Below are 26,211 nucleotides of genomic sequence, written 5' to 3' on the forward strand. Positions count from 1 at the left end.
TGTATATTCAAATAAAGAAGAACATATAATCTATAATCTCCAATTGTGTCTTCCATATATCCCAACTTCAATTAAAATCAAGTTCCTAGCTGATTAATTGTAGTGAGTGACTGTTATTTTATAGTTTTACCCAACAACACTATATTGGAGATTAAGGATATGGGTGTTGAAACATACCAAGCTTCCTTGGCCAGCAGGGCACTGACTCGATCCAAATAATCTTTGATAATGCTCTATGAATCCTATTGTAGAATTTTGTCTGCTTCATTACCAATTACAAGATTTCAGTATACAATCCACAAAATATATAATCCATAACATAAAATACAGTACAGTTCTTCATTCAGAATTTGCAATAAACAAAGTCATAACTGAATACTAATATTTAAAACTAAGTTAAACATGTGGAATACCTACGAAGTAGTGATTTTCCAACCAGTTGTAATCATCCACTGTGGATGCCACCCACGAACTAGGATATGAGATGACAAAGTATGGGAAATTTCACCCACTTCTCTCTCCCTAAATTCACCATTAAATCTCTACAAAGAATTTTGAACTATTGCTTGGCCTTTCATGATTTTTTTCCTTGTATAGCTACTCCAGTTATTAGCCATCGTGTTTGCCACAGAACCTCTGTTCTGCATCCTCTGTCGATATGTTTTGGTAACCTCAAAATGTGGCGAAAGTTTGCAGTATTTGTTTATTTTGTTAATCAAACTAAGGTCAGAAGGTCAACCTGTCTCGTATTCTTTAATGTCACAACCAAAGAAGTACAAGTTGGCAGGTGATCGACTATGTTCTGTAGATGTAGCTAATATATTTTTACGCCATTGTAGTTTTAATTGCACACTTTGAAATCTCTCCCGAAATCTAACTCAGAGTTAGAGTATCCTTGCTGAAATACATACCCAGAAATTAGGACCTACAAAATATATTGTTTTTCGAGTGTATAAATCTTTGAACTTGAGACAATGGACCCTCCCATCCTTTGATCGAGTCAAATCCCTTCCAAATCCAAAGCACACCGATAGTCGCAGCTAGGAAAAAGTCCTCTTTCAATAATAAAAAAACATGATGAAGAGAAAAGGCGTGCTTTCAATAATAAATAGACACAATGAAGAGCAGAGGCGTGAAGGCTCTGGTCAGGTAAGGTCCTGCATCGAGCAACCCAGTCAAGTCCTGAGAAACTCGATAGCTAAAAGCTGCTAGGGTTCAAACGAGTAGAAAGTTGCTAAGGTTCAAATGAGTGCTAGAGTTCAAATGAGCAGAAAGCTGCTAGGGTTCAAACGAGCAGAAGCAGGTGGGTTGTAGCTCTAAAATGAAATGAGTGCTAAGGTTCAAACAAGTAGAAGCATGTGGGTTGTAGCTCCAAAATGAAACTCTTTCCCTCTGCCCGTGAAGTGTAGCCCAATTTTTTCCCTTCGCTTGGCCAAAAAAATGTATAAACAATACCTTAGGTTATATATATTATTGTATAATATACTAAAGCCATTTAGGCCCTCATTATAACCCCAATATATTATTTTGTGATTTTTCCATTTTTAATGCCCCAATATGAATGCACATGATATAATATTGGTTTGTCAGTGACGCTCTCGTGATTCAGCTACAGGGGTCCGCACACTCAGTTGCGGACTCTACTCTAGGCCTCTGTGCACACAGCTGCAAAGCGTCTCTTATACTCAGACTTCTTCGCTCTTTCTTCTACTGACCCATTACATTCATCTTCATCCTTCCTTATTTTCTCAGACTTTCTAAGACTCTCCTTTTTATACAATCCCATGGTCTACAGACCATGGGTAGGTATATACAAGCCAAAAAAACTTACATAAAAGAAGGGCAAAACCCTTTATGACATTTTACTATCTACATGTTCCGCGACCACAACTTGCGGAGACTTTACATTCTTTACAACAAAACTTGGGCTTTTTGCCCCAAAATTGACCCTAGGGGACCCTGTCCCAACAGGCCCCCAACACAAATATCGTAATCACCCCCAAGTCAATCTGTTGGTGCAGAGATCTTATTTTGGAGATCTCCCAACTCTACTTATCCTACTTCTACCTCAGTCGTGCTCTGCGTGGATGCTTGCTTGACCTGCTCCATCAGTTGTTCTATTGTTGGTCTTGTACTATCCTCCTTGATCTTTTGTTGTGTTCTTTGTAGGCTTGCCAACTTTTCCTCAATGGTGGGAGCGATAACATAGCCCTCATCTAGCCAATGCCCCAATCTAGCCTTGAGTACCACATCTTTCCTTTGTGCTTCCTCCACCTGTGTGAGCAACTGTTTTTCCTCATGCAGCTTGGCTAATCACTGTGATATAGCGACGTGTGCATCGTCGCTCTTGCTTCATCGTACCACTGCTGTAATTCACAGGCTTCTGTGTTTAACCTCTGCAGGTTAGGATCTTCCTGTGGTGCCATGACTACTTCCATGGACTGCTCAGAGAGCACAGTGCAATCCAGCATCGCAACATGTGTTGTTGCGACTCCATCCTTCACAGTGGCTTCACGTTGTTCTTAATCCTCTGGTGGAGTTGAAGGCTATGACTTCAGCTCGAGCTTTGTTATCTTCAAGTTCAGTTCAAACTGAACCTTGGCCACTTTTGTTTTGCATCTCGAACACTTGTAGCCAACTTCCTGATCTTTGTGTCCACCACGCTTCCTCCGGGATAGGCAGTTCAGGGAATGTCCTACATGCCTCGGCCACCATGGCTACAGGTTGTTCACTTTGTGCCTGAACTTTCTTCCATGCTTCCAGTGCTGTTGTTTTATCCACGAACATCTATTTGTTATTGACCTTGTACTCATTGATCAAACTCAACGCGGGCTTCTCTCGGGCCTTAATTTCTACAATCACACTTGCTTGCAGTGTGTGAAGGAACTCACTAGGGAATGCGTCCAAGTTGAGGCCCACATTCTTCAACATGCTGACAAGAGCCTTGTCAGTGGCTGCCTTCATGCTCAAAGCTCCATCAGGTAGTGCAACTACTCGAAGATCCATTGAGGAAACCAACTCTACTGCTTGAGTGGTCCCCGGTGCCAAATTGGTTGATGCAGCGTTACTCTGTCCTGTAGTTGCCTGGAGTCTAGTATTTTCGATCTGCAACTCACACAGACCCATCTATATGGCTCTTAGTGCCTGCTTCTGCTGCTGCTCAAACTACTGTAATAGTTCTGTTGTTGTATCCCACACCTTATCGTTAATATCATAAAAGTCACCCTCTGTCAAGGTAATTAGATCTAGTGATGACTTAGTGGATTTTGTCTTTTTGCACGGTCCTTCCTTTTCCTGCTCCCTATACCGCTTCACCCAGAAGGAAGTGCTCTCCTATTGATCTTCGCCGCCCTACTATGACCGCTCTTCCTCCTCTGTTTGAGACGGAGGAGATTTTTGACTCCTTTCGGAGCCACAATCTTCCTGCTCGGCCTGTTCCTTTACAACACACTCCGCTTCCACCCGGGCCTTCTCCTTGTTATCTTTCTTCCTCTTCTCAACCAACAGTTGAACCTTCTATCTAGCCACTTCCTTTCTATTCTTCTCTATGGACTCGCTAGTCCCGACGGCCACATCAGATGTGGAATGCCAGTCTACTGGCCAGCACTTGATGACCTCTACAATAGCGTCATCCGTGGCCAAATAGGGTAAGTCGAACCATTTCTACACAGGGTCCTTACACGCCCAGATGTAAACATGATGGAAGTCCACTTTGAACTCCGCGTACCCTAATAGTTTCTTGAACACAGTTGTTGACAACCATGGCTTTTGGTTGATGGCCATGCGAATACTCGTCTCCATCAGCACCCAAATGACTTTACTCTCTGTGACCTGCGCAACATCCTTTGTGGCCCAGAGAGATGTAAACTTCACCGCTTCGGGTAAATCCTTATCCACAGGAGGAAACTGGCTATCCTCCGACAGATCCCGCGTGACCAACACAATTGAGAGAAACAACCATGAATACTAAAGGTATTACTATCGCTTTGTGCCTCTCTACAATTCGTGAGGAACTCACTACACAGGTAGCGCACCTAGTTGAAATGTACGCCCTCCGCACACTGAGCTGCCAATGAAACCACTGGTTCTGGCACATCGTCCACGTGGCACTTGATGAGCCTCAATATTGCAACAAGAATGTTGTGACTCCCAAGGCTACCAACTTTAATTATCAACCCAGGGTTCGTACAAACTTAAGAGGTATCGGCACTATATGTGCAGCATACAATGTGTCTTTCCTTTGCTGTCATGATGTAATGGAGTGCATGTACTGAAGTCAAATCCTAAATTAATTTTGGAAAATGAAATGTTCGAAATAGAACCTTAACCTATTGCAAGAAAGAAAGTACAAGGAAAGAAACCTATTCTAATTGCATAAAGATCATGAACTAAATGTAAAAGAAACCTAGCTTAACCCTATTTATCACATGTGATGATTTAAACTAACTGAGCATCAAATCTGATCTAGAGAGTACTAACTATTGTGTGCGTGTGTAAATATCAAAGAACTCATTTTTTAAATATTTTTTCTTTATAAATGCAAATGCTAATCTTTCCTTGATCTTTGGTAGGGGAGACAAGTGTGGAGCAAGAGGGTTAAAATGGTCTTGATGGCGTGGAGGTCAAGTAGAGGTCTAATCCTAGATTCAATGATGATTTTTCTCCACTCAGGATTAAAACGGGCTTTCCTACAAAAAGCTACAGGATTTCTTACACGATGCTACAATGATTTCCTACAGGATCCCCTGATTTACTACAGGATGTTACAGATTTACTATACGGAATTATAATTCATCGAATGACCACGAAAATAAAATCCAAATTGGATGGGACAAATTTTGTTATTAACTAGGATGTCTTAGGTCCCTATTCCAAGTGGAATCACTCAAAAATACCTCTGTTAACCCATGCTAAAAAATAGAAAAACATTACTAGTCGAAAATCTAGAAATTCAAGAACTAGTGAGCTAGTAAATCTAAACAATGTCTAACCTAATAAAGTGAAAATGAAGTCGGGTAATTTTTGTTATGAACTAGAATGTTTTTGTGATCTAATGCAATTGGAACCAACTCAATTGAAGCTCATTAGAATGCTCTAAAAAATATCATAATTTTATTGTTCTTTGCCACAAAGGAGTTCCAGAAATCTAGATTTGGGAATAAGAAAGTTAATCCAAGTAGCTCAATGATTACTATGACCTTCCAAATATTTTCCAATGATAAAATGATTCTTTTGATCCTATAAAAGAACTTACATTAACCATTTAACTCAATACTACAACAAGAAATCATTAATACTAAATGCAGAAGTAGAAAAAAATAAAAACAAGATATGCATGTGAATAAGAAGTGAAAAGAAGGAAAGAAAATGATCCAAAAGGGCTCTGAGGCTCCTGGGATGGCCAAGCCCAAGGAAACTCAGATACCTGTGGAGGAGAACAAGATTTAGGAGCTGAACATGACACCAATCTTCATTATTTCATCAATACAATTACATCCCTGCAAGAAAATACAATGGAGCTGCAAAAATATGATTTCTCTCCACAAGAACACTAATGAAAATCTACTTCTAGAGGAAAATTCGACTTGTTACTTATAAGAAATGATTAGGAACCATTCCCCATGAATGGAGGAAGCTTTCCCCACCAAAATCCCTTGATTAGTGGATTTGGTCCCCAATACTGGGAATCTGCATTAAATGGCACGGAACACATTCCTAGATTTTCTCAATCATTGGAGTTCCACAATCTGTGTCATAATTCCATAATATCTTGTTGATTTATTATTTATTATTGATCCTCCTGTAGTAGGGAACAAGTCACTAAATTATCTCCTCCTCCAAATCTTCATAATCTGCCCAATATTCTCATAATATTCCACAAAAATAAATAATATTAGGCACAAATAACAAATTATTCATAAACCTTCATAATGAATATTTTAAAGTTAAAAAAAATTATCTAATGTAGAAAGAGAGGTTTAATGTGCTAAAAGATGGTCATAGGCCTTAAATTATTGTTTAATTTATAGGTACGAGCTTTAATTTATGTTTAATTTAGAGGTTCATCATACCCCCCCTGCTGAAAGTGTTGCTCATCCTCTGAGCAACTTAGTGCACTCATTATGCCTCATTCATGGCCCTGGTGGCCTCTCTCTTGTGCATTAAGAATATTGGTTGTATATTTTGCAAGGATAACGCCAAAAACATATTTGTGCAAAGAAAAATCATTGTTTCTTAAGACCATTAGCTTACCTTCTTCACCTTATTCAAGATGGGTTCTTGAATATTTTTCAGTTTGGCAAGGTCTTCCACACCCTTACCAACCTTATGTTACCTTCTTCCACCATTTGGACACCTCTAACACCTTCAAAATGCATTTAGATGAGAACTAGGACATCCTGTAGTAATTCCTATCAAAAATACAGAAACCCTGTTAAAACTACAAGAAACCCTTTTTTAGCATAAATGATATTCTGAGCCTAGGACAGGCCCTCAACTTGACTCCCATGCCTTTTTCCCATTTTTAGGCCTTGGAAAAAAGTTAGAAAGAGATTGGAGACCTCTTGGAAAACATCTTTTCATCATTGCAGTTTGAGTTTTGTTTTGATGGTGAATGCCTCATTTCCTTTTGTTTCCTTCTTCTTCTCTCTTGTGGCCTAGATGACTACCTAATGGCCTTGGAGTTCTCTATTTTGATTAGGTCTCTCTTAAGCTTTGCCATCTTGGGGGTTAGCATAATTTGTTCATTTCTTTTGTCTTGTAGCAACAATCTGCCTTCCTGTAGTAGCCATTCCTCCTCTTTCAGGGTTTTCTAAATGTATGGGAGTGATGAGAAATGATGAAGACGGATTGGATGATGATGTTAGGTCTCAAAGGGAGTAGCGTAGGTTTGTGAAAATGGAGAGGATGCTCTGTTTTTTTTTTTTCAAGAATGAAATGGGATGGAATAGACAGTGAATATGAAGTGGATGGAGGGCTTCAAGTGTTGTGGTGACTTGGCCTTTGCAAAAATTTCTTCTTTTAATTTCTGTCCTCATTCCTTGAAATCATCACCCTTCATAATTTGACTTTTCAACATTGCATGAGTGAAGGAGTGAGCTCCAATTAACTAGTTGAAGGTGGCTGAGACTCCTAACCCGTCCTTAGCTTATAAAACCTTATCTCTCATGCATTGACAAAAATTTTCTAACTATAATATGCTCAAGAGAAGATGTCAAGAATATTGCATACCTGTACCTACATAATGGCCTTCTTATAGATGCTGTTTGTTGGAGAGTGAAATCCTTGCTTGTATTTTTTGAATGTGTTTTTCTCTTTTTTTCTCTGATGTTATTCCTTGATGTGCAGGTACTGGATGGTGATGCTCATGAATCCTCACTGTGCTGGTGGGTTCCCTTTTGTTAAATCCCCTTGTCATGTTTCTCTGATGGATGGAGGGTTGTATATGTCTAATACCAAATTTAATGGATGAGGAATTTTAAATGAAAATTTTGTGTATACAATTCCCCTAGATTGCGATCTTTTTCAACACAATAGAAGGTTTTTTTATATTATTTTCACTTGGAGATTGTGGGAAAGGTTCAGCTCCTACCTCCTTATCACTGTATGATGAAGCCAACCTCTGGCTTTTCCCTTTAAAACTACTCACTGCCAATCCTATAGGTGTTGTTCTATATGTTGTAGGACCCTGTAGGTTTTCAGGGAATCCTGTAGGTTTACAAGATATCCTTTTGTAGCCAACTTAGTTTGTCCATATCTCCCAAACGGTAGAATGGATTGACCCAAAACTTTTTGAACATGTTTCCATCATCATCATGCACCTCCCCATAAACAAATTTTGTAAATGGATGCACGGATCTCAAGAAAAAACTCAAAATTGCTGAGGGTGATGGAGGCCCATTTCTTGGAAACCATGAACTGGAATTTTCTGAAATTGCTTGGGCATGTTACCATCGTCCATATGCATCTCCCCATGAAACAACATTTTAAATGGATGCACAGATATCGAGAAAATGTAAAAATGGTTGTAGGTGATGGAGGCTGGTTTCTCGAAAACTGTGCATTGGACTTTGCTGAAATTGCTTGAGAATGTTACCATCATCCATATGCATCCCCCCTGAAACAGATTGACAAATGGATGTATGGTTTTCAAGTTATGGCAAAAACAAATTTCTTTTGTATGTTTTTTTGTATCCTGTAGTAAAACAAAGCATCCTGTAGTTTTTTAGGACAACAAACAAACTGAATGGTAGAAGCTTGAGAATGATGGGTGGATGATGGAAATATATTAATGGATTGGCATGGCCTTGGCCTTGTTGGAGCATTTGAGCAAAGGAGGAGAAAGTCAAAATTTGACTTATTTTGACTAGGTTTGACCTGTTTTTTCTTTTCTTTGGTGACAACTTGTTTTTGTTCCTTGTAGATGTTGGAGAGCACCTACATTCATCAACGAGATACATGGAGAAATGAATTTTTTTTTCTTTTTTTCTTCTAGGCCTACTAGCCGCCTCAATGAGGTTTTCAACTAGTATGTCTGCCTAGGCGCCTCAAAGAAGGTTTTCACCTAGGATTTTTTTTTCTCGTTTTTCTTTTTTCCAACCCATTGACTGCCCCATGGAGATTTTTAATCAATGAGCCAATCTGAGGCGCCTCCAAGGATGTTTTCACCTGATATTTTTAGTTTTTTCTCTTATTTTTCAAAAAAAAAAATCTTACCCTACCCTACTTGAAAAACAAAATCACTTTCAAGTATAAGAATGCTTCCAATGGAGCCATGTGCACATCAAGATGACAGAAAAAATGATGTGGAGGCTTGAAATGTATGTTTTGACATGTACCTAGATTTGAGTGATCAAATGCTTTAACTTTGATGATATCAAGCGCAATTGAAGAAGAGAGTGTTGCTGCAACTTAGTGACTGTTTGGAACCAAACCTCAATATAACTTTCATGCCCTTGGTTTTCTTGCTTATCTGGATCATTCCTCATGTCTTCTTCTACCATGAACTTCAAATCTTCTCCTTTTTGTTTATTCTTCTCTTGAATACATGAGGGAGCTCTCTTGGTCTCTGATTTTGATATCTGCTCTTGATCAAGTGCAGCCCATGATTCTATGATCTTCTCTTTTGAATCCTCTTCTTCTGGATGTAGTCCTTCAATGGTATCAAGAGAATCTCTTTTTTGAAATACTCTTCTTGAGCTATGGTGAATACCATTGATCTCAAGGGGAGATGTTTGGAAGTGTTGTACCTCATCATTGTAAGTGGGTTGAGATACTTCAATGTGTGGGTTTGGAAATGGTGGTACGAGTAGTTGAGTGGGAATGGATATTTGAGATGGATGTGATTGGGGTTCTAGTTGTGGATGAGATGAATGGTAGGGATAACATGGAGTTGGGTATGGAGGATATTGTGGATGGATCTCGTAAGTTCCTTGCCAAACATTTTGCCAAGATTGGTTTTGGGGTTGGGATGACCAATGTTAATGTGTGTTCCAATTACTTTGAGGTGGATATGGATAACCTTGAAATTGTGAATTAGGCTCTTGCATCATATCAGGCTGAATAGGCTACCATGGTCCTCTTAGAGCTACATAACATTGTTGCATTGGCAATTGACTTGCTCCGTTGTCCTCTTGGTGAACTTCCTTCAACCTTGGTAATGAGGAGCAACATTTAACATCATGTGATTCTACATGGACAACACAAACATCTTCCTTTTGCTCATTTTGTATTCTTAACATTTCTACTTGTTCGGTTAGATTGCTAAGAATTTTTGTTTTAAAGTCATCAAACAAATTTCCAAGTTTAGCTTGACTTACCGATCTTGATGCTGATTGACTTACTCTTGCTTTTCCTCTTGATATGTTTTTGCATGTTTCACAAATTTCTTTAAATGATAATTGATATACATCACCTCTACTCATGAGATCAAGAATATCAATCCACTCATCCCTAATTGTTCTAAGTAAGAGGATTTTTAGTGTGTCGGATCCTAAATGAGGTAGTTTTCCCTCTTAACATTATACATGAACCTCTCTATTAGATCCTCTAGACTCTCATCTTCTCTTTTATTCATTCTAAAGATTTTTTCTTTCAGATCATGATCTTTATATTTTTCTATAAATATATTTTTCATATCATTCCATGATCTTATTGAATTAGTTCGTAAACTCATGAACCATTTAAGAGCTCTATCCTTCAATGTTGTTGGAAACAATCTCAATTTTTTGAGTTTTTAATAAGTAACCATAAGATCTACAAACAATTTCAAATTCAAAGAGAAAGGTTTCCGGATCCTCTAACCTTAGACCATGAAATTTTGGAAGAAAATATGGAGGAATGTTCTTCATGTGCTCATTACCATCACTATCTTAAATGGGAAATATGAGAGGATCTTCCTCATTGTCATCATATCCATCCATTTCTTCTATATTCTTTTCCATCTTCTTCTTCAACCTGCAAAAGTGAATGGTGATGTGGCTCTTACTACACCACGTGATGAAATGGGGGTGGGTTGGTTTTGGATATTTTTTGTTTTTATGATTGAATGAAAACTATAATGCAATGCAATTTTCTACTTTTGAAATTAAATATGCCTAATGCAAATATTTTTTTTGTTGCAGAAAGTGAAAAGAAATGACTCAACTAGGGAAGAAAACAATGCATACTTTGACACCTCCCCAGCAACGGTGGCAAAAAGTGATGAGCCTTGGTATTGCAACAAGAATGTTGCAACTCCCAAAGCTACTGACTTTAATTATCAAACCGGGGTGCGTACAAACTTAAGAGGTATCGGCACTATATGTGCAACATACAATGTGTCCTTCCTTTGTTGTCATGATGTAATGGACTGCATGTACTGAAGTCAAATCCTAAACTAATTTCAAAAAATGAAATGTTCGAAACAAAACCTTAACCTATTGCAAGAAAGAAACTACAAGGAAAGAAACCTATTCTAATTGCATAAAGATCATGAACTAAATGTAAAATAAACCTAGCTTAACCCTATTTATCACATGTGATGATTTAAACTAATTGAGCATGAAATATGATCTAGAGAGTACTAATTGTTGTGTGCATGTGTAAATATAAAAGAACTCATTTTTTAAATCTTTTTTCTTTATAAATGCAAATGCTAATCTTTCCTTGATCTTTGGCAGGGGAGACAAGTGTGGAGCAAGAGGGTTAAAATGGTCTTGATGGCATGGAGGTCAAGTAGAGGCCTAATCCCAATTTCAATGATGATTTTTCTCCATTCAGGCTTAAAATAGTCTTTCCTATAGGATGCTACAAGATGCTACAGTGATTTCCTACAGGATCCCCTGATTTACTACAGGATGTTACAGATTTACTATACGAAATTATAATTCATCGAATGACCAAGCAAATCAAATCCAAATTGGATGGGAAATTTTTTTTTATTAACTATGATGTCTTAGGTCCCCATTCCAAGTCTAATCACTCAAAAATACCTCTATTAACCCATGCTAAAAAATAGAAAAACATTACTAGTTGAAAATCTAGAAATTCGAGAACTAGTAAGCTAGTAAATCGAAACAATGTCTAACCTAATCAAGTGAAAATGCAGTGGGCTGATTTTTGTTATGAACTAGAGTGTTTTTTTCATATAATGCAAGTGGAACCAAGTTGATTGAAGCTCATTAGCATGCACTAAAAAATAGCATAAATTTATTGTTCTTTGCCACAAAGGAGTTCTAGAAATCTAGATTTGGGAATAAGAAAGCTAATCCAAGTAGCTCAATGATTACTATGACCTTCCAAATATTTTCCAAGGATGAAATGATATTTTTGATCCTACAAAATAACTTACATTAACCATTTAACTCAATCCTACAACAAGAAATCATTAATACTAAATGAAAAAGTAGAAAGAAATAAAAACAACAGATGCATGTGATAAGAAGTGAAAAAAAGGAAAGAAAATGATACAAAAGGGATGAGGCTCCTGGAATGGCCAAGACCAAGGAAACTCAGATACATATAGAGGATAACAAGATTTAGAATCTGAACATGACACCAATCTTCATTATTTCATCAATACAATTACATCCCTGCAAGAAAATGCAATGGAGCTACAGAAATACGAGTTCTCTCCACAAGAACACTAATGAAAATCTACTCCTAGAGGAAAATTCGACTTGGTACTTATACAAAATGATTAGGAATCATTCCTCATGAATGGAGGAATCTTTCCCCACTAAAATCCCTTGATTAGTGGATTTGGTCCCTAATACTAGGAATCTATATTAAATGGCAGGGAACACATTCCTAGATTTTCTCAATCATTGGAGTTCCATAATATGTGCCACAATTCCATAATATCTTGTTGATTTATTGTTTATTATTGATCCTCTTGTAGTAGGGGACAAGTCCCTAAATTATCTCCTCCTCCAAATCTTCATAATTTTCCCAATATTCTCATAATATTCCACATAAATAAATAATATTAGGCACAAATATCCAATTATTAATAAACCTTCCTAAAGAATATATTAAAGTTAAAAATAAATTATCTAATGCAGAAAGAGAGGTTTAATGTGTTGAAGGATGATCATAGGCCTTAAATTATTGTTTAATTTAGAGGTATGGGCCTTAATTTATGTCTAATTTAGAGGTCCATCAGCACTTTCGCATAACTTTGCCAGCCAGAATCTGCGTGGAAATCTTGACCGTGGGGTTAGTAATGCTAGTAATTGAATACCCACGTGGATTTTTAACAAGTTTAAACTTTCCCTTCATCTTCTTAGTGAGGTCGTGCTCGCTTGTCTTTCCGCCAAACGCCTTGGTTAGATTCAACCCAGACTGTGGTAATAATGTGATCCGATGGATCAACATATCTATGATAGGGATCGGCTCATTTAACCACAAGCACGTGTCATGCACTAAGCACAACAGCTGCTTAATGACAATCAAGTTGATATTTGACCGATGACAGTGCGGCACCCGTAATAGGTTCAGCTACCCTTACTTGTTAACTTGGCAAATCCATTCCACCGGCTCCAACGTGGTGACACCAGACTCCTTGTAGAAAACCCTCTGCATGAAGTGTCGGTAGAAAGGTGGGGGAACCACTCATGCTCTGCCAAATCCCAGTGTTCAAGCTTCAAGTGCAGGATCCATGCCAAATGTGGACCTTCAAAGGTGATGTTCTCCAGCAACAGGGGTGTGTTGAGGGAGAACTATCCAGCATCTGGATCCTTCGGGACCTTCACCTTGCCCTTGCGTGAACGGATATACTCCGGTAGCTTAGAAATAGGGTCCACCCCCTCAATGTTGATATCTTTTGCACCCTCCTCTGCCTCCAGATCGACCACCTTCACCTTCTCCTTCACAAAAGCTTTTCCTTCTATTGGGCCTGGGTAGCTACATGTTTCCTTGGAGACTCGCGCATTGACATTGGCTTCTTTTTCTTATCCTTCTTCGTCTTGGGTACCTCTCTTGTTGGTGTAGGCGACCTCGGTGCCATAGGCACTATTGCTGGAAACTCCATACTCATCACCTCTGGAGCAGCTCCATTAGAGGCAATAACTCCCCCTGTACTAGCGGTTTCTATGGGACTTGGTCCTAACATGATGTCACAGATAAGCTTTATGTCTGACTTGGGATACTGATCAGACACGGGGCTTGCGAGAAAATCCTCAAAGAAATCATGGTCCATGCACAAAAGACAACATAACTCGGAAATTATCAGAACGCAAAGTGCTTCTCATTGGATGGCCACGCGTATTTTATAGGTGAATTTGAATTCAAATTCGATTGTTCCCCCCATAATCCGTTCATAAATGCTAGATTGGTGGCGTATTTCCAAAGTTTTCACTCTTAAATTTAGTCTTAAATGCCTTAAATGTTGGCCGCCCACTCCTCTTAACCATCTCCTGGCAGTCAAAGCATGAACAATGACAGTAATGGTCACTTTCTAGCTACACTGCGCGGTCTCCACCCTTATAGCGCAGCTCCCTTCGTGCTCCTTTTGGTACTGTGACATCCTCCTGTTTCGCACAGTCCTCCTATCACGTAGCTCTACAACCTGGGCAATGTAGTTTATAGTCCCGCGCCTCCTTGCAGCTACCTAGAGTGCTAAGACTATGCTACCATCATGTAGTCATCGGGTCAGATTCCTGGTGTATGGATTCAATTAGCTTCCATTTACCTTTCCTAGAAATGGATCTCCATTTAATTTCACAAGATGAACTTCTCCACCATTCGTAATCTCTTTGATCACATATGGCCCTAGCCAATGCATCTGAAATTTTCCTGGAAACTTATCAAACTTATTGTCATATAATAACAATAAATCATTTACCTTGAAGGTGCATAGTTTGATGTGCCGATCATGTGAAGTTTTTTTGCATTCCTTCTGAACCTGCTAATGGAATCTAGCCAAAAATCTATCTTCCTCGAGCTTTGTTAGCTGCGCGAGCCGCTCTTCTAAAGCTCTGCAGTCTGCCATTCCTGTGAACGCTACTATGCATAGACTAGGCATGATATACTCCATAGGCATCACAGCCTCTACGCCATAGACCAACCTAAATGGTGTCTAACCAGTAAGCTTCCTACAAGTAGTTCCATAAGCCCATAACACAATTGGTATGTGCACATCCCAATCATTCCTCTCTGCATTGCAAACCTTTGTCAGCGTGTTCTCCAATATCGTATTAAATGCCTCAACCATCCCATTGGCCCAAGGATGATATGGCGTACTCTTCTAGTGATAAACCTCGAATTCCTCTATCAGCGCATTGATTTTTTCATTGAGGAAGTGCGTACCGTGATCACTCATTAAAATCTTCAGGCAACCAAACCTAGTCAACACATACTCAAATAGAAATTTTGCTGTTGTTTCCCCTGTACAATCCTTCATGAGTTGTGCCTTCACCCATCTGGTCAGATATTTATTCGCGGTGATGATATACCGCGCACCCATCTTCTTTCCTGGAGGCTGAATCGATCTGAAAAAAAATCAATTGCCCATTTCTCAAACGGATGCAATGATACTTGTGGATTCAAACGCAGTTCATCCCTCTGCGATGGTCCATTGGCTCTCTGACATGCATTTCACGCCCAACAATATGCTTTGGAATCCTTATGCAATGTTGGCCACCACAACCCAACGCGTAAAATCTTCTGCGTTGTTGCTTTTCCTTCATAATGGCCTCCCACAGCCCCTCTGTGAGCTTCAGCTAGGATATTGTTTCATTCAAAATCAGGCACATAGCATCATAGTATCTCATGTGATCCCATCTTATATAAGTGACTTGAAATAACAAAAAAAATGTTGTGCGCACCACCAATTCCTTCTTATGTTGACTCGTGTATCCTTATGGAGCCATTCTTGTAGTCAACAAGTGGATAATGTCTACAAAATGATTGTTTGCTACGCACACCACAAAGAGTTTCACACCAGGCAGTTCTTCCTCCAAATTGGTAGGCTCCTCTCCTGTTTCAATGTGTGACAGATGATCTGGCCCTACATTCAATTGCCCTCTCTTCACAATTACTTTGAAATCATACTCCTGAAACAATAGCAACCATCTGCATATTTTCCCCCCCAACATAGGCTTGTTGACTAGGTACTTTAATGTAGAATCGTCTATACGCATCTTAAAGTATCCGCTGAGGAGGTAATGTTTGAACTTCTGGAGCGCGTACACCATAGCCAACCCTTCGCGCTCGGTCGTCGAATAATTATTTTCAGCCTTGGACAACTTCCTGCTCACAAATGCTATAGGGTGATCCAATTCTCCTTCACCGGCATGTGTTAGCACTGCTTCTAGTGTAATACATGATGCATCCACATGCACATGAAACTCCTTCTTCTAATTTGGGAAGACTAGAATCGGTGCAGTGACCATTTTTTCCTTCAATACATCAAGACTCCACTAACATTATTTATCCCAATAGAATGTAGCATCCTTCTTTAGTAGCTTTTCCATCGGCACGTTAATCTAGTCATAACTTTTGATGAACTTCCGATAGTATCCAGTATGAACCATTGTTGCGCGAAGTTGTTTAACACTCCTTGGCACCTCCAAATTAATGATAACTGCGATCTTAGCAGGGTCCACCATTAATCCTTGTCTGCACACTACATGACCTAGCAAGATTTCGAAAGGGACGCAAAATAAGCACTTCTTCAAGTTTAGCATGATCTGATACCTCCGGCACGTATCCAACATCAAGCGCAAACTAGCTACATGCCATTTTACTAGTCCAAGACTGTCTAATCATCAAAGTATAACTCTAAAAATTTGTGAATGAACTCTTTGAACGTCGCGATGACTATGCACAAGAAGATTGTTGGTGCGTTCTTGAGCCCAAAAGGAATTACCATGTACTAAAAGCATCCCCACTCAGTCACAAAGGTCATCTTACTCCTGTATTCTAGCGCGATCTTTATCTGATGGTATCTAGAGAACCCACCAGTGAATGAATATGCTTCCTGTCCACCAACATTATCCAATACCTCATCAGTAAATGGAGTTGGGAAAGGATCATGAACGCAGGCATCGTTGAGCTTCTTAAGATCTACACAAATTCTGATTTCATCCTTTTTCCTCTTTTCCTGAACTGCCATTGGACTCACCCAATCAAATTCTTCCACTGATTTAATAATAATTGCTACAAGCATCTTGTGCAACTCCAAGCAGACCTTTTCCTTGTACTTGGGATGAAGGCAATATGGCCTCTGTTTCATAGGCTTCGCTCTGGTTTCAAAGTTACTTTCATCACTCCCAAATTTCCTATGATGCCTTTTAATTTTGAAAACTTTGTGGGGAACAAATCCTTGTACTTGTGGAGCAACTCAGTGACCTTATCTACCATAGTATCATCCCATTAGTCCCCTATCTTTGCAAACTTCAGCTCCACCTCTGTGCCGATGTTCACTTGTCTGGTTTCCAGTGGCACGGTGATATCTGTATTCTCTATCTGTGGTCCCTCAAATTCACGGTGAAATTTTGTCTCTGGGATATTAATATTCCTTGGATCCTTGTCTTCTTCTTCAGTGGTCACATTATAGCACTCTAATGCATGGCGGAGCTGGGTGGTCCAATATGGTTGAATAAGATCCAATGGGTCCTGCGGTATTCTAAAGATCGTTGCCTTGACCTCCTGCAATACTTCATCAATGCATTTGAATCCATATTCAAAGATGAATGTCATTAAGAACCCCTGTCTCAAAATATCCCACTCGTCTGTGTCGTGGCGGAGCTCTGTTTCTAGGTACCAATTCATTGGTATTACATCCAAAGTGTGACTGAACAAATGCACCCACTCTGGTTGTGTCTTTGCTCCATAAGCGTCAGTTCATTTTGCTAAATGATCACATGGATCACTCCTTCCATCATATTTCTCTGTTAGTCACACTTTTGGGTAGCCAAACTACAACCTCATCATTCTTCTGTATTCATGCCATCCATCAAAATTGTCTTTGTGCGTACCCCACCATCTTGCGAGCATAGCGCACAACGCCAAATCTAAGGCTTGGAAGCGATGCATATCTGGTACTTCCCTTTCAAATGCATCCAAAAATTTATCTACATCAATTAGAGAATCATAATAAGGAAAACTCCTTACCTCCGATGATACACAACACAGCATAAATACTTCATGCAACCTATTCTGCCAGTGTTCCAATTCCTCATTTGAATCTGATGTATAGGAACTTTCGTGGTCCCATGTAATGCATCCATCTACTGTCGAATTCACCCAATCTTGGTCTCGCTATGTTATTTTGTAGATCTGGTTCAAATCATCGTCACTTTTGTAATCGCGACCATGTTCAGTATAACGCAATCCTTCTGCAGGGTCCAAAGTTACTACTACACGGAGCAATTTTCTCTCAAATGACATTGTTTGCTTCTTCAAATTAGTCACCCCATTCATGTCAATAGCCCAATCGATTCCAAGGAGCACAGGGTAGGGATTGTTGTCATCCATAATCTCTATTACTTCAAAATCATCCAAGGCACTCACGCCCTCAATATCTACTGTCACTCCCTACAATATTCCCATGGGGATAATCTATTTTTGATTTTCCATCATCAGTTGAATCGGAGGCCACAACAGCTCAGGTCTCCCCATTCTTTCCCATGTCTATTTAGGCAAGACATTCGTGTCTGACCCCAAATCCAAAATAACTTGATCCATTTCATACTCTCCTATTTGCGTAGTGAGCCTCATCTCACGCCCTGTTCTTGCCTTATGCTTATCAATTTTCCTAACTATGTGAGGTCCTTCACGAGCATTTTCTTTACTTGCACATTTATTTATCAACTCTTGTAATCCCTTCACAGCCTTACTATCACGAAGCAGATTCATACATGTCTCCAAGAATGTGGTAAGAATGGAGGGGTCCATTTCTTCAGATATCTTATCTTGACTTCTTGAGGTAGAAGCCTCAGCGAAGATTTCTTTGCTTCCATGAAGGTTTCTTTCATGCACTCCAAATCAAACCCAACCTCTTTTTCTGGAGCCTTGCGAACCCATTCACTCTCTTCAAGTTGCTTTCCTTTATCCTCTCCAGACATCATTCCACTTCCCAACACAATATTCACATTAGGATCCTCTTCATGGGGTTCAACCCTCATCATCTACAGGTTCTGGGTAGGCTATTGAGGCTACATCCCCTTTTCTCATATATTAGCTATTAATACAAGGGAGTATTCTATCACGTGGTCAAACTGAGTACATTATCGACACGATAGGTGGGTTTGTACACTCCCATGTGTAGTGTCCTGGTACTCCAAAATTTTAGCAAATAATTTGTCCCCGACCTCTCGCAAGTCCTCCTCTGCCTCGAACTCGTCCAAACCCCTGATATCCTCCTCATGCACCCCCAGTGCCTTGATCCAAAGGCTGATTTTATTTTTGCATCTGATGCATGGGCATTCTCTCCATCATTATCTCATAGCTACAGAACTTGTGCTCATCATGACCCATTGATTTACAGAAGTTGTATAAGAGTTGTTGCGGTGTCTGCACAAATTTCTGCAGCAAGTGACAATTGTTTGTTCCATGTTTCCAGCTACCTGACAGATAGCACACCACAGTGCGGGCCCTGTACTCGGCCCTACTTGATTTTCCATCCTCAGAGGCATCATCCCTCCTCCTGCAACATAATTCATGAAGACAGGGCAGTGATCCTTATCATTCCCCTGGCTCTTACACTTCAGGCACCAAACTTCTTCACGCACCTCTGGCCGAGCCACTCAATCCTTCTTCAGACTTTGAAACTCTAGGCAAATATTTTGCAACTCTGCGTGAAACTATTGTATTACCAAAGTATCATCTTGAATTGATGTTTCATGCAGTCTCATCGCAATTTCTAGGGCTTCCACCTAGGTCCCAATATTTTGCTGTGATAAAGAAACACTTAAGTGAGGCCAGAGCGAAGCTACAAACCATTCACAGTGCTACCCATATGTAAGATTCATGTCAGCTTCACAGATCTGGCATTTCAATCTCTGATCCAGTTCCGAGGATGTTTCTCCAGGCCTCATCATGATTTCCTTGAATCCAACGACTGATTGCGATTCAGATTTGGGACTACTGAATTCCTTATTTAGCACAGTCTGAATGTCTGTTAACGTTGTCATCGGGTTATTAGTACAGTACTTAATGTACCATGTTAGCTCGCAATCCTATAGAGCAGTACCAACATTACTTTCTTCATCTGATCGTCTGTAATATTCTGAGCTATCCACACAACCTTCACAATGAACCAAAACTAGTTTGGGTCTTCATTTCCCAAGCCCTTGAAAATAGGAAACTTCATTGTATTCACCATATTGAATGGCGCAAAGATGGTGGCGGTGTGGGTGAAGGTGTATGCTGTGGAGGTGGTGTGGGTGGATGGGGTTTTCGCGAGAACTCTTGCCTTATTAACTGGACAATGCTCTGCAATGAAGCCTGTGCTGCTCCTTCGTCATCACTTAGAGGAGGCTCAATCAGCGGGCTATATTCAGGGCTTATTCTCCCTCTATCCCTTAATAACTTTCCACTTCGCGTAGCTCCAAACATCAAGGTAATCGCATAACCTGCTTTTCACACAAGATCATCTTAATCCAAGTATTCAAAGATCTCAAATACTTACCTTGTGGTCCCTTGAAGAAGCGTCACTCTGCTTCGCTATAGCTGACTGAAGTATTGACCGTGAGTTCTGTCACAAATCCTCCTAGGACGTGATCAAGCCAGTGATTGATAGCATGTGCGATCTTATCTTCAGAGGCTTCCAATCTCCACACTAGCTCCAGGGTCCACACTATTGGACCATCAAGCCTCCACCTTCCCTGGCTGTCTACCAATTTAGCGATCCACTCGTATAGTTCAACCAGGAAGGAACAAAAGAAACTTTTGTGTATCTCTATGTACAAATGCCTATCCAACCACTGTTCTTTTTTCAGACATAGATTTCTATTTTCTTGTGTCGTGAATTTGTATATCTTTCTATCCAACCACTCCTCTATTTCCTTCTTATTTGGATTCCATTAATGTGACATCACACATCTCTTTATGGAAATCCCAATCTCAGCAACGAAACCATTTGTTGACTTAGTGGGTCCTAACCCAAGTTCAGATTTAAGTTTGCCAAACAAATCCCTACACTACTGGCCCTTTTGGCATCAGCCCGTGGAGAGCGCACTGAAGTCTCACCCAAAGTAGTATGGGGGGATGTTGGAACCAATTTTCTGCACCCAGAGATGCGTTTGATGTCATTTATACCTTAAACCTGCCTTCAGGAAGATCAATAAGCCTTAAGGCTTATCAATATAACTTTTGTTAACCAACCTCTAGACCTTTGTGAAGGTCTACGACTGTCTTTCACGGACCCTAAATAGGTGAATCAACCACTTACATGCCTATGTGATTACTCCTAACTCCGTATTTACCCAGATTGGCTTAAGTGTTCAATAACTTTAACATGCAACAAGATATTCTTTGAGTAAACCGTTTTTATTACTTACGTTCATACGACAATATAAATAATGTAAAATCATGCATCAATACAGTATTAACTTATAAACCTATCATTCATCATAACATAATAGCGCATTCATTCATAACATAAATAAATAGCCAAAACACAGGAATTGCTGGAATAATCTCTTTATTAATACTTCAGTTCTGCTTACAAACTCAAGACTTCCTAGTGCACTCAGCTGCAGGGGTCCATGCACTCAACTGCGGACTCTACTCTAGGCCTTTGCACACACAGCTGCAAAGCCTCTACTCTACTCTAACACTTCTTCGCTCTTTCTTCTACTGATCCATTACATTCGTCTTCATCCTTCCTTATTTTGTTAGACTCTCTAAGACTCTCCTTTTTATACAATCCCATGGTTCGCAGACCATGGGTAGGTCTATACAAGCCGACACAACTTACATAAAAGAAGGGTAAAACCCTTTATGACACTTTACCATCTACGTGCTCCGCGACCACAACTTGCAGAGACTTTACATTCTTTACAACAAAACTTGGGCTTTTTGCCCCAAAATTGACCCTAGGAGACCTTGTCCCAACAGGTCAAACCATTTGTTGGTTTAGTGGGTCCTGACCCAGGTTCAGAGTTAAGTTTGCTAAACAAATCCCTACACTACTGGCCCTTTCAGAATCAGCCCGCGGAGCACAGACTAAAGTCTCACCCGAAACAGTATGGGGGGATGCTGGAACCAAGTTTCCACACCCAGAGATGAGTGTGATGTCTTTTTATGCCCTAAACCTGCCTTCGCGTAGATCGATAAGCCTTAAAGCTTATCGATATAGCTTTTGTTAACCAACCTCTAGACCTTTGTGAAGGTCTACGACTGTCTTTCGCGGACCCTAAACAAGTGAATAAACCACTTACGCGCCTCTATGATTACTCCTAACTCAATATTTACTCAGATCGGCTTAAGTGTTCAATAACTTTAACATGCAACAAGATATTCTTTGCTTAAATAGTTTTTATTACTTACATTCATACGACAATATAAATCATGTAAAATTGTGCATCAATACAGTATTAACTTATAAACCCATCATTCATCATAACATAATAGCGCATTCATTCATAACATAAATAAATATCCAAAACACAGGAATTGCTGGAATAATCTCTTTATTAATACTTCAGTTCTGCTTACAGAATCAAGACTTCCCTGCGCACTTAGCTGCAAGGGTATGCGCACTCATCTACAGACTCTACTCTAGGCCTCTGTGCACACAGATGTAGAGCCTCTCTTCTACTCTAATACTTCTTCGCTCTTTCTTCTACTGACCCATTACATTCATCTTCATCCTTCCTTATTTTGCTAGACTCTCTAAGATTCTCCTTTTTATACAATCCCATGGTCCGTGAACCATGGGTAGGTCTATACAAGCCGACACAACTTACATAAAAGAAGGGTAAAACCCTTTATGACACTTTACTATCTACATGCTCCGCGACCACAACTTGTGGATATTTTACATTCTTTACAACAAAACTTGGGATTTTTGCCCCAAAATTGACCCTAGGGGACCCTATCGCAACAACAATGAAAGGAAAAAATTGAATTTTTATTGCACTCACTCTCTCAAAAATTATCAGGCCTTTCACTAGAAACTATTTTTCAACCCTTTCTCAAAGCCAACCTTACTTCCAAGGTAATTTTGCTTTCATTCATAACGAATTTTTTCAAGGAGTATCTGGTTGAAAACAGCCTTGATGATCTCATAGCATTACTGAAGTGAGGGAAGATAGGAGATAATCTTCTTGATTTGTTCCCGATACAGAAACGCACCACTGAAGCTTTTAGAGAACACTTCATGTGGGAAGAATTGTTTGTTGGAACCAAACTTTCTATTTAAAGAAAAATCTTTTTGTTGTCGATTGTTACTAACATATGTATTTTTGTCTTTTTTGTGGCAGTATGGAGGTTTTGGATGCTGCTGTCAAATATAATGAAAATAAAATGTTTGATGTGAAATTGAAGGATATGAAGAGTGCATTAACAACTTTGATTGCAGAGAATTTTGATATTTTAGAAGTCATTGAAACTATAAAGCAGTGCCATAAAGAGTCAAAGTTACCTCATATTGAAGTAGTGCATATCTTATGGGATTTTATTATGGACATTGTAGTGGTCTGCCAAAAACCAACAAAAAAATTCAAATTTGGCGTAGTATGAAGTTAGTATTTAATATTTTTTGACCATGTACTATATTTTGTTTTTACCATATGTGTTATGCCTCATCATATCATTAACAATTTTATGGATTTTTACTGAATTTTGAAAAGTATTTTCTTCTTGTTGAGTGTTTAATATGTTTGCAACTCTAATATATTGTGTTCAAATGGTATAGCAACAGCTTTACATAGATAATAAGATGGTATATCAACTACTTTACATAGATAATAAGTTTTCTATTGATAATTTATGAGATCCTAGTGCTATATTTGTGGAGTATGGTGTGCTAGCATAAATACTTTAATTGGATTCTATTGGAATTTGCATTGCGTATAAATTTATAATTGTTGTTTAGTATCTATAGTTTCCCTTGTGATTTGATTATTTTATAATTTAATTAAAGTTTTAGAATTTAGAATTTATAAAGTTTCAAAGTCTAATTCTTTGAAGGGTGCTAGCTCAATGGAAGAGCACCTGCTTTACAAGTAGGTGGTTGGTGGTTCGATTCCATCATGCCCTAATATTCATGGGGAATGGTGATGATCACTATCCATCCATATATATGTATCAATAGTGAGGGTCATTAAAGGGCCATCATCAAAAATCATTTTTTTTATATATATGAAATGGTGATGATTAATGAACATCAACATATATATGCATCAATAGTGAGGGTCATGAAAGGTCCATCATCATAAATCATTGTTGTAAATTTGGGATGCAAACTTGGGCACAAAAAAAGAAAAAAAAAGATGTAAGAAAAGACATAAAACAAGATGCACAATGGGGCTAAAAAATGGTGAAACTAAGGACGCCATATTGGATGCCAAAAATGATGCATAATTACAAGCAAATTCAAACTCAAACTTAGACACAAAATGAGGTAGAAAAATGATGCAAATTTGGATGACGAAAATGATGTAAAATTAGACACCAAAAAGGATGAAAAAATGGATGTAAATAATAGTGCAACATTGGATACATAAGTAGACACAAAAGACGGTGCAAAAATGGGCATAAAACTAGCTCAAAATTGGATGCAAATTAAGATGCAATGTTGGAAGCAAAACTTGGTGAAAAAACAAATGCAAAAGTGGACGTAAAAAATGGCTCAAAATTGAATGTAATAGTAGACACAAAATGGGATGCAAATTTGGACACAACACATGGCTTAACATAGGATAAAAATTTGGATGTTCAAAATGATATAAAATTGGATGCAAAAAATGGTGTTAAAAACGATGTAAAATATGTTGCAAAATGGGATGCGAAAAAGGGAGAAAAATCAACTGTAAAAGTGGATATAAAAAATGGTCCAAAAAAATATGGAAAAATGGGCACAAAAATGGATGCAAAATTTGGTGCTAAATCAAATTCAACACATGGTGCAAAGATAGGCACCAAAGCTGGTGCAAAACTAGGTACAAAATTAGAAGCAAAAACTAGTGTAAGACTAGATGTAAAACCTGGCACACAATGGATGTCAAAGATGATGCTAAATTTAATGAAAAATATGGCAAAAAAATGGAAGCAAACAATGACACAAAATAGGAAGAAAAAAACGATGAAAAATATATGAAAAAATGGCACAAAAGTAGAAGCAAAACTTGTCATAAAATCATATGCAAATCTTGGTTCAAAATTTGATGGAAACAATGATGCATAATATGGTGTAAAAAAGGATGCAAAATATGGCATGAAAAATGATGAAAAATCAGGTGCCAAAAAGGATGCTTTAAAAATTGTACAATAGAGTCGGATTTAATGCCAGGTTACTCATTCCAATTTAAAATATGGTGCTGAATCTTACACAAATTGTTGGTTTTGTTGTAGTCAGGAGTCCCCTGTCTAACCTTTTTTAGGGCAACTAAGGTGACCGTGTGGGCGACTCATCCTAATTCGCGCAATCTTCGAATGAAATCTGGAGTTTCGCGCCAAGACTCTCTACATAAATGACATCAAAGGCACATTATGCATGTCTGAGTTTTTTATTTGCTCAGTGAACCCTTTTGAGGTTTGTCGTGTATTTCTCCCTGATTTGTGTAGCATGCATGCTCCTATTCAAGATACAGGTGCATGCACCGTGCAAGTTTTTGGAGGAAAGGCATGCGCACAGTGCATCTATTTAGGAAACATGCGTATGGTTTGGGAAAATGACTGATTTTCCACTTTTTCTTTTCTTTTTTCAGGACCTGAGGGGTCCAATTTTTGACATTTGGTATTGTGGGTGACAGGATAATTTGGCACGAGAGATATTAGGTGACTCTCTAGATCATTATGGTGCAGGATCCTACAGCGAGCCAATAGTTACACAGTGGGGGTTACTGAAGTTTCTTCAAAACCTTTTGATGAGGTTGCAAGATAGGTTCCAACAATTTTTGGTATGATTTTGGGACACAGACCATCAGATGATGGTCATATGGTTTATGGACCTCCTAATATTGGTGTAGATCGATATCTACTCCATGAAAGGTTTGATGCCACGCAGGGAGGTTCCTCCTTATCCACTACCAGTTAGGCATGTGGATATCCGTGTGTGGGTTGAGGTTGAGGTTCATTGTGGCCCTAACCCTTATGTTGAGGGCTACATTAGGATTGCAGTATTACTGATGGGGTCGATGTCCCATAAACCAGTGTTCAGGGCCACACATAATATTTTTACAGCGGCTATAGGCATGACAATTCTTTGACTGGGCAAGACTTATGCATCTGGGGATGATGTCCCAACTTACACAGGTTCAGCATGGGATGTTGCAGAATTTTTGTTATTAGAGTGTGCTATGCAGCATACTCTATTAGCGGGTGGTCATGCTTCGTCATTCCTTGCAGTATCGGTGGGACCTACTCGGAACCCTCGCATGCACCATTGGGGAGGGGCGATGCCAAGAGAGGTTGGTGGAGGGGGGAGCATTACTAGAATTCCACGGTCGAGGGTTGGTTTAACTCCAACCCTTAACTGATCCTAGATTTTTTGTACCATGGAGTTGACTTCTAGAGATACCTAGATATGGGGCTTCCTCCAGGTGTTCCCTGGGGACCAAA

The sequence above is a fragment of the Pinus tabuliformis genome, chromosome 2_2 (genome assembly GCF_031772625.1).
Source record: "Pinus tabuliformis cultivar Carrire ecotype Pingquan chromosome 2_2, CPIR1, whole genome shotgun sequence".
Lineage (NCBI taxonomy): Eukaryota > Viridiplantae > Streptophyta > Pinopsida > Pinales > Pinaceae > Pinus > Pinus tabuliformis.